Source organism: Athene cunicularia (assembly GCF_003259725.1).
Source record: "Athene cunicularia isolate RWA chromosome 1 unlocalized genomic scaffold, athCun1 chr1_part1, whole genome shotgun sequence".
Taxonomy (NCBI): domain Eukaryota; kingdom Metazoa; phylum Chordata; class Aves; order Strigiformes; family Strigidae; genus Athene; species Athene cunicularia.
The window spans coordinates 105950941-105965674 of NW_020799091.1; the positions used below are offsets into that span (position 1 = coordinate 105950941).

The 14734-nt window shown below is 35.6% G+C and overlaps 1 long non-coding RNA gene across 1 annotated transcript in view; it reads right to left on the reverse strand.

Annotated features, from left to right (window-relative positions):
- Window positions 1-11359, reverse strand: part of LOC113483137 — a 298071-nt gene extending 286712 nt beyond the window's left edge. The window contains exons 1-2 of the long non-coding RNA XR_003398962.1: window positions 11176-11359; window positions 10628-10918 (exon numbers count right to left, since the gene is read on the reverse strand). This is a non-coding gene — a long non-coding RNA (uncharacterized LOC113483137). The remainder of the gene's footprint in view (window positions 1-10627; window positions 10919-11175) is intronic.
- Window positions 11360-14734: the final 3375 nt, after the last annotated feature.

The following is a 14734-nucleotide window of genomic DNA, read 5'->3' on the forward strand; positions in this document are numbered from 1 at the left end:
TGCCTGTAGCAAATAAACCTCTAGCTGAAATGTCTTGCTGCCTGTTGCTTACCAGGTGCACTTAGTGCTACAATTCTGCATGAATATACATCATACAAAGCTTTGTTTTCAAGGATTATCCTAGTGGAAAAGGAATCCAAGTATGCTCCTGTATTTCCTGGTTGGTGTTCCATTTTTTCACCAATGAGTGAATAACCTCAACAAAACCAATCTGAAGAGTTACTTCAGCTCCCTTGAGAACCCATCTAATTCCCTTGAACTGGATGGAAAGGGCATGATCAAAGTGAAAATGCACGCTGAGAGACTTGCTGAAATTATCCACCAAGTAAAAAAGGGAGGACAGAACCAATGGGCTGAACTGTTTTAAGTACAGTGTGAAATAAACTTTCTAACTTTAAAATATGCTGAGTATGGAACAGAGGGAGAGCAAATTGTCTAATTCACTAGCTATACACAAAAGTTGGAAAAGAACTGATCAATGGATTACCTCAGCAGCTAAGTCCTTAGAAATCAGTGCTGTATTTTCCATTCCCTCCTATGACTCTACCTTTCCCAAATATGGTAGAGGATTCAGTGACTGAATTCTTCAAAGTACTTTAATCCTTAATGTATATTTGTACCACTTTTTAGAGTACACCTTATTGACACAAATCAGAAAATACAAGTCCAAATGAACAGGCAGATCTCTGATTACAGGTGATTCTTTATCCTTCAGCACTGTGAGTCAAAGCTGACTCTATTAACTCTATTAAGAAACGGTTATTTCTATTAAAAGATTATTTATTAAAAGATTATTAAAAGACTATGTCTCTTAAGATTAACTCTCTTTAGAAAAACTCTTGAATAGAGCAAAATAATCACTTAGAGACAACCGACAGATACCAACTTTGCTTATGTATATAATCTGAACATGGTATCAACATACATTTTATTAACATTATTGTTTAGAAGAATCTACATGTTCTTGCATGATGCTAATTTTGAACATGAGAATGAGCACATTTTAAAGAAATAAAGTGGGATTTATGTTACTGAAGATGATAGTGTTTGCAGCAACAATAAATAATAAAACTACTACATGCTATTCTGATACAGGCTACACTGTATCGCTTTTTCTTTTTCTTTTTTTTTTTTTTTTTTTATTTTTTTTTTTTTTTAATTTGGACAGGATTTGTGTCTTTGTAATTGTTGTGTAACAATACTTGCTCCTGATTCTGATTAGGTCTCCAGTGCCAACAAAAAATTGCTCTGATTTTTATCATGTATATTAAGATTAAAATAACAACTGCATTAGTAGTAAGGCAAGAAGAATTGAAAGCTATTAATAAGTATTTGGAAAATATTAATGTCACCTTAATAATAAGCAATACAGTCAATGGGAAGTAGAAGAAGAAATGAGAGAAAATGAATAATGTATCTACCAGTTATGACAGCCTAACTGTTAGGGATAGGATGCAACTGGTTATAAGGTGCACAAAATTTGTACCCAGGTTTGTCTGAGATATATTTTAATGAAGGCATACATGTCTGCTTTCTATAGATGCTGTTGTAAAAGAAACTATGCTCATCAAAAGGAAGACTGAGTGGGTAAGTTAAGGAAGAAAAGAAATATTAGTCATTTATCTCACACCTGGAGTTGCCAGTGACATGATGTCACACACCCACCTCACTCCAACACCTGTTTGTTGATAGCTGTAGACCTCTGACTTCAGACAAGGGGAAGGTATCAGAGTATAAAGGACTGCTTGCTCATGCTTGTTTGGGCTGGCATTTCAGGCTATGTCTCCACATCCTATCATAGCCATGTTTCTAAAAAGATTGTCTTCCAGAAGCACCAAAGAAAGCAGACAGGTTTTTGAAAATGACCTTCGCTACACTTCTCCAGCTTGCACGCCCATTTCTTTTGGTACCGCAGCTGTTACTTGCACAGTGTGAATGGCTGGATGCTCCACTAGCCTCGCTGTACTGGGCCCCAAACAAGCACACATCATAGCAAGATATGTTTTGCCCCAACTAGCTCACAGTATCTATATAAACCAATAGGGAATAGGTGATTATTGTAGCCCCCCTGCGGGGAAAATGACTGGTAATGCAATGAAATCACAGACAATTTCAGGTATTTGTCAGAATGGCACAGGAAAATGAAACTGGGGGGCAGGTCTTTATTTAGTCAGCTAAGCCAAAACTTTTTTAAAATACACAAATACAGTTCCAAATACACACCAGAAAATGAATATGTATACTAAAATTATATAACTGTATCAACATAATGGTTTGCATTCACATCAACATTCATGTTGATTCTGGCTCCCAAAGTGGCTCACAAATTTGGATTGAAAACAAAACCACCCAGTGTCTTCAAAAAGAACTTGCAAAAAATTTGCAAATGCAATTATGATAATTTTTTACAATGACACCATGTTGACTATTTAGAAATATTTCCACAGAAGCATTAAACCCCAGAATTTTCCAGGCCTGTGTAATCATTGTAACTTTCTAAAAATTGTGAAAACAATGCTTAACACTTTGTTGCTGTTCAGTGACTCAAATGGAAATATATTTTGTTACAAAACACCAACAGATTGTCAAATCCTTATAGTCTTGTTTTCAGCTTTAACTAGTGCTTGGGTGCTATTTAGAATGTAAATATTTATTTTCAGCATGGCAATCATCATTATCGTAGTCTTAATTCTATGCCTATATTTTGCAGGACAAGAAACAAAAGGAAATAATTTCAGTTTTGTAGACCAATTAAAGCAGCTGGTTTAACAATGAGTGCTTTTACTAAAAATACGTACATTTACATGTACTTAGCCCATTCTGCATGGATAGTAAACCTATGTCATTTTCAAGATGTTGTGTGTATTACCATGATCTAAATCTCAATAACTTAAAGACCCAAACCATTATAATTGCCTCTTACAAAAAAATCACAGACTAATTGATCTACAGGGAACAACCATAGAACGTAAATGTCATGTGAGAAATTGAAAGGAATCAAAGAAGAAACTAGTTTACACACACAGTAGTTGTTTCACAAGTATTTCACGGGCAGGCTTCAGGTCAAGACAGCATGCTTCAGTTAATAGAAAATGGAAATACAGCCTGGCAACCTAATACAGCATCTTGCTGGAAATGATCAAAATATGAAATTTTCATGAAGCAAAACGTTTCACCCTTTCAAATTTTTTTTTTCATCACTGAGATGGTCAAACTATAGCAATTTCAAAATTTTCTGTTGAAAGGGACATTCCAAAAGAATTTAAAAATTCAGAAATACTTCAACTTTGCTGACTAATGGCATACACCTTTGATGATTCCAAACCTCAAAATATCTGGTTTTAAATGACTACAGTGTTTCCACATGCCTTATTTCATGCACCATCAAAATTCCTCTATCTTTTATTATCACAGTGTAATACTAAACCCAAAAATTTAGTGGCTTGCTGTTTCCATTTCTGTGCATATTCCATCTGCTCAACTATATTTTGTTTATTATAGCTAAAATCAACTGATTCCTGTATACAGCACTGAGGAAAATTTGAATGGTATTATCCTTAGCACCTCAGGGAACGTAGTAACGCATGTACTATAACACATCTGAGAGTCCAGTATCCTACCTCTCACAGTAGATGCCTAAGAGAAAAGAGCAAGGACATACAAACACATAGAGATATTTTCCTGCTAGAACTTCCTGGCCTTCAGCAATTCATATCGCAAGGATTTCCTGAGTTAGAGGTAATGTCAATGTGTTCAACAAGAGTTCCTCATGGATTTTTCGTCTGTAAGTCCAACTGAACAGTCTTTGAATAAAGGTAACTTTTTTTTTGAGTCAGTCCACTGTGAAAAGTTCCATAGCAACATTTTGTGTGTATGAAGACATCTCATGATGTTTGTTTTGAGCATGGGCCATTAAAGAGAAAAGAAGTCAAACTACTGTTCTGATGACATGCTAAAATGGAACATGCTACATGCAGATTTATCAGACCAACTCAAAAGCAACTTTTTCATTAAGTGATTTTTATTGGTTTTAAAGGTAACTTGACCTGCAGTGGAATATTAATTCTCCTTACCTGCTTTAAACTTGAAATTTCTTGGTAACAAACACGACCAAAAGAGCTAGCTGGGATTTTACAGAAGCAGTAATTTTCATTGGACAACTACACAATTACAAATTCGCAACTCACTATACCAGCTGCAAAGCATTCCAAATTCTGCACACTAGATCAGATCCACTAAAATGGTCATAAATGAGCTACAGTGTGTTCTTCGGGACAGACCTGATAGGTTTCTCCTCATATCAACCCTAGTAGGACCAAACACCACTACATCTTCCTGAAAGTCTAAAATGTTTTAAATATTTTTCTTATTACCATTTGGCCTCTGTTCAAAGCCTTTGAGAAAACTAGTAAAAGACAGCCCCTAAATCTGTATCTCCTTTATCGTGAATATAAAAGAATAATCCCCTAGACTTCTTAGTGTCCAGACAAAGTTAAATCCTAAGGACGAAGCAGCTAACTAATAACAGAAGCAGGCAAGCCTGGCTTCCTTGATACAACCCCCATATTAGAGGACAGTCACCCTCATATTGCTGCCTCAGCCCAAAGATTCCTTCCTTCTCCTCTCAGAGTCCTCCAAACCACCAACAGATGAACAGCTCTAGAGACCAAAAAAAAAACCCATTTGTAGTGGACAAGGAGACTTGATTGCGGTTTGTCAGATACTGAGCAGGTGGTGATTGGTGAATTTTTCAACTCCATACATACTTATTAAATTTATCTCCAGGAATGAAAACACTCAACAAAAAGAATTCAACTACTGTAAAAATAGGTTTTGATGTGTATAGCAATAGATTGCAAAAAAATTATATTGCACTCATAGCCTCTTGCTTCCACAGTGATTCAGTTTCAAGCTTTCTGCCCTGAAATTTAAAACTCTTCACTTATCTTTTTACAAGTAAAATTCTGCATAAAATTTATACTCTGCCAACCAGTATGAAAGTCTGTGCATGTCATATAAACTAATTATGAAATATGGCCTTTCATGAAGAAAGTTCCTTGCAATCACTTTGATGCTAGCTTGTAACTGTAGGAATGAGGGTTGTTTCTCAACTTCCAAGCTAATTTTGGCTCATATGGCTTTTGTGACCCTCTATTTAGCCTTTTTGGATATATACTGCAGAATGCAGAGCCATCTGGTGAAAATGAATTTATCTCAACTACACTAGGGATCTATCTCAGATAATTAGGCTAGCTGCAAAGGTAAATTAGCTCATACCTTGTCAACAAAGCAAGCCTGCTTCCATTACCAAGGTAACTTGGTTCATGCTACAGCTGATATCTAAACAAAACTGTACCATCATTTGTATGCTACTCCTGGTTTACTTCTACTTTTTTTTTTATGGTTATACATTGCCTGAGATTATCTGAATATTCTTCAATAATTATCTTGCCAGTCTAAGGTTTTTTAAAATGTCTATGTCATTGGGCCTTTTGGACTAGTCATTGGGCCTTTTGGACCCTCCACACCCTGCAATGCAACCTTCTAACATGAGAATTTGGCAAAGATTTTTCTCTAAATTTGCCAGTTAGAGATAGCTTTCATTTTTTTCTTGAACTCAAATAAGGTCACAATCATAAGCTGTTATAAATCATGGTATTCTTACAGTTTTCAGTCCAACCAGTATGACTTCTTTAATGCTCCTAAAGACACTTCCCAAAAATGCGAAGTGATAGTTTTCATAAAAAAGTATTAGCACCTGATTTTATAGCTGCTAGATAGTAATACGGAGCTCAGTTTCTCTCAATGAAAACAATTGTCTTAAATTTATTGGGCTAAGGATTTTCTAGTAGCAAGTTATTTTCTCATTTCATTTAAATGCAGGAATAAAATGAAAGATTATAAATGCATTAATAAAACATGTCTGGATTCCAAAATATTCACTAAATGCAATACAACATTGACATCTAACACTAAAAATGAAATCAACTGTAAGAAAAAAAAACAGGACAACCATAGAAGTGAGCAGTTTATCACCTTGCACAACAAAGCCCCTGGCTGATGGCCTTCAGGGTGATGTGGTCCAATGTGCACTGCTCAAACACCCTGCCATTAGCCACCAGTAAAGTGAAGAAATGTCAGTGCAGCATTTAGGCCAAGAAAGACCCCCTTTTCCAGTATCACCCTTAAGTCATTGTAGGACTGACCTTGAACAACTGATGACTCCTTTTTCTATTATTCACTATTCTCGTACTTGCTTCTAGAAAATGGTTTTCAGTCCCTTCCAAGCTTTTTCTCATACAGAGAATAGTCATTGCACTCCATTTCCCACAGCCTAATTTAAAGTGAGGAAAGCTAAAGTGTTGCAGTAAAATAGTAACTGACCTTGTTTACACAAAAACATATTTTGATTCAGTATTAAAGTATCCCATAAATAAACTATTTCCTCCACAGTCCTAGACAAGCATGTATCTCAGTACTGGTTAAAACCAGAATAATAAACATTCTGTACTCAAAGAACATTTATATGCCCAAGTGAAATATATATGTATGTACTCTTCTAGATTTTTACACCAAACTCAGCAAGTCAGATATTTCTCTGTAGCTTTCTACCATTTCACTGTTGACTGTAAATAAACCTGGTGTATTTAATAGCTCAATATCCTCTGCCTTTAGGTAAACATATGTAGGGTATTCTAGTCTTGATTTATGCATTAGTATTAAAAGCAATTCAATTTAGCATGCTGCAATAAGAGAGGATGTACAGGCCTTTTAAAGGGTAGCAGCTGAAAGGTCATCAACAAAAAAGAAAGAATTACATCTTTCTCACAGTCCCTTTTTTTATTTTTGAAGGAAGAACCCAGAAATTACTGGCTTCTTAGTGTGTTTGCCCATATTGTCACCTTTCATTCTAAGAACTGATTGAATTGTTTAAAAATTGACTATTTGAGAAAACAAAAATCTTCTCTTAAACTATTAAAAAAAATAGATGTGATATAAAAATTTAAATGCAGTAATTTACATTATTAGTCACCTCTGCCAGCCAATCACATTATTTTCATTATAAGTGGTACGAGTTGCAGAAAGTAGGATTTCTACAGACTATGTAGTGGCAGAAAACAAATTTCAGTGTCTATACCCTCTTCAAGAAGGTATCCTACCTGGAAACACCAGATATTGAAATAATAGGCTTTTGTTAGAAGAAATACATTGAATGGACTTTTTGTTAGGACTTTCATCAGAAAGCAGAAAAGCTAGCACAGAAAAACAGAATCAAATACAATGTATTTGTTCACAGAAGTAGAAAAGAAACACATTGTAATTTCCAGTGGCTGTTATTTGCCCAGCTCATCCTCCAGAATGATATAATTCTTCTTTTAAATAGGATGAACTATGACAAATTCCATGCTCTACTTATTCTGTTTCCTCATTTCTAAGTAGAGTTCAGCTATCATAAAGATGATTCGTCTCCATGTGATCCATCAAATCATCATGTTCTTTTGTATTGCTTTTCCTGTTGATCCCTAGTATTGAAAACTCAAGGACTATATGGAGGATGCTCTTCAATGGAGCATCAATAGCCTGAGAAGCCACCTTCTTCACTACTAGCTTGGCTTGATCAGGGAGTAAGAAGAAACCACCAACCTGTTTGCTTAAACCTTGGTTTCTTTCTAGGCCACATTACTGGATTTCCTTTGTTTCTTTAAAGAATACCAATCTTTTTTGCACAATATTTTGAATATGAGAGATTACTGACGTGCTGAGGTCATGTCTTCCCTCTGACAAGATTCTCTAAATGTCAACCACCAGCTGAGCCCTATTTAACTATCATTCTTCTAGTCTCAGAAGAATGTCTGTTCCTAAATATTAGCACTTGATTTTCAGCCAGGTTATGAATCTTATTTCTGTTTTCAAGAAGGTAAAACAGGAGATGATAACAAGAAGACTTCCCATCTCTAAATATCTCAATAGTACTGTAATAAACACAGGCTGTGTAGGAACAGTTACTACAATTGTACTGTTGTTCCCTAATGAGGAATATGTACGCTCCAGGATGAGATAGATAAACATGCTAAATCAAACTTCTCTTTCTCCCGTCTTTTTCCTCTTTCTTCCCTAAATCAATAATATCAACTCTGTTATCGCTAACAGAAATTGCCAAACTGCTTGTACATAAGAAAAAATTCCACTCCTCTATATGCCTACACAAAAAGAATATTTGTAAAAATAAGATCTAGGAGGTTTTTTGTTTGTGGTTTAGGGATGACATTTATGTGAATGAAAGAAAATAAAACAGTAGGCCACAGTCGTGGTAGAATGTGGCAGCAGTGCACATTCTATAGATGACAGAGTTGCACAGACCTGGGGTTTCTCTTTCTCTGCCCCCACACAGCTGCTTTCACTAGCTTTCAGATGCCCTATGGAGCCTTTACCAGCAGATACAATTAATAAACCTGTATTTTCAGAGTATTCTCAGATTCTGCATTTCTGCGTTTATCTACTTCACTCTGAAGTTTCCATATTTTCTAGAATCTTAGCTTCATTCACTACTAACTGATAACGCATCCTATTGAATGCATCAAATAACATTAGAATCCCAACTTGGGAAATGCTGCTCCAGTCCCAACTGACAACATACCATCAGTATATTAGCTAGAAAATTACCCTGTCAGCAAGGAAAATGTCACATTTTTAATATAGCACTAATCATCAGCTAAGTCAATAAGCTGAGTTTGAAAAAGTTTAGCAAGAGCCACAGAACAGCCACCAGCTTCAATTTTCTTCTCTGTCCCTGTTAGCCACTCCAAGTGTCCTCACAGCCTGGATTTTCAGCACATGTTAGATTCAATATACTTTTGATGAATTCCTGTAAATGTCCAGTTTTTATGCTCCAGTATTCTCAAATATTCCTGCTTCCAAGAAAACCAAATTTATAACATGAGAGGAGGTTGCATATTTCTGGCACATGCAGTTGTGCAGATGTTATTCCTTAAGGAAGACTATCTTGATTGCCTCCGTGAATAATGGCTACAAGATGGCAAGGAGCCAACAGTTCTCTTATAGCAGAAGGTATAAAACCACTCTCCTACTGAAAGAAGGCCCCCAGTAGGATAATATATTATTACGCATGATTCAAATTACAGGATCTGCAGCAGGGGAGCTAGTGGCTGAATCAGGACAGCCGCACACAGAATACTGATGATGGGATGATGGAATGCATCATGCATTGAAAGAGCTATGGTTTAGTGTTTAAATTCTCTGTATTTTCAAAGTGACTACAAGGATCAATATATAACTGAAGCTCCATAAACAAATTGTACGTTACTGTGTGCGTTGAGCAGGGAAGTTACCACATTGTAACAAAAATTCTATTTAAGTATACTTCTTTAAATAGAATGTTGCTTTACCAAAGACTGTTGACCTCTTGAAGCCCACTAGCAATAGATATAGCTTTAATTTAATAACACAATATTGAATTTGTCTCATATCTGATTCAGTTTCAGCTATTAGAATACTGAAGAGCAAAACCTTGCCTCATTAGATTATGCGGTCTGAAATCTCTGCATTCCACAGTATTCTGGGCTGGTTTTAAATTGTTCGCACAACAAATTACTTTACCCACAAAGAACTAAATCCAAATGTTCAACACAATGTTGGCTTGCCCAAATGTTTTCCATTTATAATTGAACACATCTCAAGAAAATGTGAATGTTTATTATTTAAAAAAAACACCAAACCTATTCCCTAATATGAAAAGCTGGCTAGAGAATAGTTTTTCAAGCTAAAATCTAATCTTTTCTGTGTAGATTAAGCACATCCTAAGTAAAAAGAGAAATAGCTAAAAAAAAAAATTCTATATTTCGCTTTGCTGCAACATACCCTGAAGCAGTATGCAAGCTCTCCCTTGACTTCCTTTCATACTGGCTCTTGTATTCAGTTATTCTGGTAAATGGATGCAAATCAGGTGCATTGTGTTGAGGTGGAAGGAAGGGGGTGAAATTTGTTCAGAAATGATCTCAGTTCTATTCATTAATAAAATGACATCTTGGCTGAAAGTGGTGAAGAATGAAATATAACAGTACTGAACTTCACTCAGTTGTAACAGATGCATGTAAGAACCTTTAGAGAAAGCCAGATATGTAAAACGGCCACAGCAAAATGATTTCTGAAGCATTAGAATAAGTACTTAGACCGTGATGGCAGCTAAAGATGCAAACTCGATGCTGCAGCAACACCCTTTTTACCTTCCAAGATGGGTAAAGGTAATCTCAGACTATAACTGGAGGAAGCAGTACCACATTAGGTAAGGACTACAAGAAGACAAACATATATGAAAGAAAAATATATGCACATATTAACAATAAAAGACTTTTAAAGGTTTTATGGGGCCAACAGAAAAAAAAAAAATGGAACAATGCCCATGGTTACCTGCAGAGACAGCACACAGTTTAAAAAAAAAAAAAAAAACAGGAAAAATGTAGCCACCGTTTTGCATAGCGATTCAAATTATGCTGGCAGAATAATTAATGGAGGACCTAATCTCTGTGAGGGAAAAAAAAAAAAAAGAAAAGAAAAAAGGATACGTTAAACAAAGTTCATTACTGCATGATGTAAATGAGTTTCTCACCAGTGATGTCACTGATTGGCTGGGATGTAGAGCTGGTTTCGAACAGTGCAGCATGGCCGGATTGGCTGCTAGCTCTTCTGGTTACTGCCTGCTTGGGCAGCGGTCGAACCAGACACTTTCTGTCTCTCTTGTTGTCGTTTGAAGCAAATCTTGTTCAGCCCAGCTGTGTCTCCATAGTAGTGGCACCCTAAGAGAGTCTCCCTCCTGCTTCCCACAGCTCATCTGTAAGGCGGTCGCTGCTGTGAAATACCAGCCTTTGGCACGGAGCCCAGACTGCGTTGTTAGATCCGTCTATAATACAGAAAAGAATTTTTTTTAAAGCAGTTCTTTCACCGAATTACATCCTAAGAAGGATTAATAAGCACTAAATTGCAACTGATTTGTGGACTTTTAAATTATGTAGCTAGCACACTTTCTGAAATAAAGCATTATCTGACCTGAAATAGCACAGCATCATTGGTTTAAAAAAAAAAAAAAAAAAAAAAAAAAAAAAAAAAAAAAGAATAAAAGAAAGGAAGAAAGAGAAGCAACAGCTCTTCTTTGTTTACCTTGATTACAAAAAAAAATTCTTCGTTTTTTTTTCCCCTAGAACGGTAACTGATATCTTGGTGCTATGAAAGAATATTTTAAACTATCGCCAGTTTTCTATTTACATCCAAGTCATTATTTTCTGGTTAAGACAAGGGATCTTAATTATCATTCTCTTTAACTATGCAAACTGAGACAGGGCATGAAAGAAAAATGCTGTATGGAAGAGACAGAGACAGAGTGAGAGAGAGGAAGAAGGAAAAAAAAAAAATCTGTGCAGCTTTTACAGTTCAGCTGTCTGACCCCCTGCAAAAAGAATGCAGTCATATCAACTTTGCCAGACAATGGAGTACCTACAGGCTTTCCTCTAGACAAGTCCTTTATAACCAGTCAGTATTATGTGCTGCAGACAGTGGCCAATCGCTAAGCTGCTTTCTACAGCAGTGACACAATAGGTGCACTGGCCACACTGTCCTCCTAGCCTCTGACAGCAGTTCAGGTTCATTTTTTGTACACTGGAATACACATATGTCTTTAATGTTTCCACTGTATGGAAAAAAAAAAAAATCAGCCCAAGCTTGCTTTGTTTTGCTATAATTACATCAGCCTAATTACTGCAGCCGAACTGCAGTGCCACTGCTCAGAGCGGCGCATAGGCATGCACGTCATATAAATATGCATGAGCACGCCTGCTTATTTAAATACAAAAATGCATCAATTGCTGGTGGTGCCTTTTTGGTTTTGTTTTCTGCAGGTCCTTCCTCCCCCCTCCAACACCCATTTCTGATAAACCAAGTGAGTTAAGGACGCCTAGGAAATACGGTCACCATTTTCCCCCTTTATTTATCCAAACTTTTATTCGTTCCGTTCTAATTGCAAGCATTCAGTAGGAACTAGAAAAAATTTCAAATGCAAATTAGTCTCAGTTAGTAAGGGGAAGGGTATTGCAGACCTAGGGCATTTTTCTCCCTTGTCACTAACCATCAGAGTAAGCGCCTGTAAATGAATCTGCGTGCACTCCATCATAGCCACGCATCAGATGCCCAGTTCTTATTAAAAACCCGATGATCCCCCAGCATGTGCACGCATCCAGCTTGTGTGTTTGGGTATTCTGTAATTACAGCATCTCTTGTAACAGTACCTGAATCCGCTCATATAGTCAAAAGATTAAATCATCACTATTCACGTATTAGACAGACATAATTGGGCACATTCTATAGTGGGAATCGCCATGCTAATTTTTCTGATTTTATGCATGAGATTTACATATTCATGAAGAGAATAGCTGTTATGACCGCCGACAGAGCAACATGAAAAGAAAAGACACCATTCTTCAGCACACAGAGTATACAAAACCTAGGGGAAAAGATGCAGCATATGGCGACAAGGAGAAGAAGTTGTTTGGCTTTCGAGGGTTATTTTATTTCCTATTTATAAATTCTGTGTAGACGGCTTACAAATACATGTAAGTATTTTGAACACGAAAGCAAAGTAAATCTGTGTTATTAGCAATCATCCACTGGTAGCTGAAATAAAATCGTTTTCCAGTTGGTGCCCAATGTTCTGCAAGTTTTGCCTTTGCATTAGAGACCATTTTCAGTTTATGGATGCTTAGGACATATTCATCCAGAAATGTGCAATAATACTAATGAATCAGAAAGGAACAGAAATTCCATCTGATGTTTAAAAAATCTTCGTTTCATATTCTAATGCCTGCTCTGAATTAGGGAACTATACTTTTCCCAGGAAAGGTGGTGTTCTTCATTACCATAGGTGTTTTTTTCCCAACTTATTAGAACTGCATGTTTTCCAAATCTGATAGAATATATCCTCTGAGTGACTTTCAGGTTCTATTGTTTTTTAAAGAAAAAAAATTCACCAGAGGAAAGATAATTCAGTCACTATCGTAAACACAGCACACGTTGATTTTTATAACAATTTCATATAAATAAATAAAAAACCCCACATTACGCTCACTGTAACCTTGTCCCTTTTATGCATTTAGTATCATTATTTTTAAATGTTTGTTTATCTCTCTGGTAGCTGCCACTCAAAACAGCACAAATTTCCTTATAATAGCCAGATAACATTACCTACAGATGTGTGATTTTCCCTACATTTTCCTACATTTGCTAAAGATAATACTACAGATAATAAGGTGAAAATATTTAATTTTCCAGTGGGAAAAGAAAAATTTTTATGCAATAGCCATATGTTTGACAGGCCTTGTTGTATATCAGTTTTCACAAAACACTGTATTCAGTACTAACACATAAGAACAAAAGAGCTTTTTTTTCCTTTACGTTTGTATACTATACACATCTTAAAACACAGTCCTTCAATGCAGTCATACAGTAACTTTTTTTTTCAGGACAGAAATTATATTATTTAAAAATATATATTTTAAAGGTGATAGACTTTTTTATAAGATATCCTTATAAATTTAATTAATGATACTGAATGTATATTTTTAAATAATCACAATAAATTGCTTTTGGTTCTCTAAAGCAGATTTTTTTTTTGGCAAAAGCAAAATAAACAGTAAAAAAAAATTTTAAACCCACTAATATTAACTAAAGCATATTTTTCAACCAGACTACTGTTATTGTCTCGTCAAAACAATAAGCTGCCAAATAGCTTCTTTGTGTTTGTCTCTATCTAAACTTCAAACTCCACCGACTCCACATTGTAAGCTAATTATTAATTTTTCCCTTTAGCTTAAATATCCAGGCTATGAAATCATGTAGCACTAAAATAAGCTTCATTGCTAAAAGGGAAGCCTTTAGAGAGCAGAACAGTGATACAATTTTTAAGGCATGAACCTTTTAAAAACCTTAGCATGGCCTTTATTCAAGGACCCCACTCCATAATGTCAAGTACGTTAGTGCTAATTCAAAGCTTTTTGTTAGAGGATAAAGTCTGAAAACTTCCAAGTATTCGTGGAAGAATTTGATGCAGTTTTGCTTAAAGAAAATATGTAAACTTAAGCACTGAGAGAGGAAAATGTTTCTTGTTTATATAAGCCATGAACCTGACAAACTTCAAGCACTATTGAAGTAAACAAATTTATGTACCTCTAAACATGGGCAGATTTTTGTCTTATTTTATAATCCCTACCATACTGCTTTTTTCTTCTTCTTTTTTTTTTTTTTTTTTTTTTATGTTTGTAACAATAGTATAAGTTAAGAAATTTCAGCAAAAAAGATGATCTGAATTATTACAGCTGGCATCAAATGAAATTGACGATAGTTAAAAAATATATCTATGCTTAGAGTAAGGTTTCTAATTCTAGAACTGCATCATGTATCATATCAGTTTTCTACACGGTAATTTCAATTGCTTTTTCTTTACAGATTATCATCTTTTGTTCTGTATTTTTATAGCATGTAGTACTATCACCCTCAGTCCCATATTCAAGTTCTTTTTAATTCCCAGAATATACCACACTATGTAAACAGCATTAGTTACAATGATATTTGGTGTATATATCTGCTACATCTTCAGCTTCTGAATTAGGGTCTGAATTTGCAAACAACACTCCGGCTCTGGCGTCCATGTTTAAACTCTGGTCCTGCTATA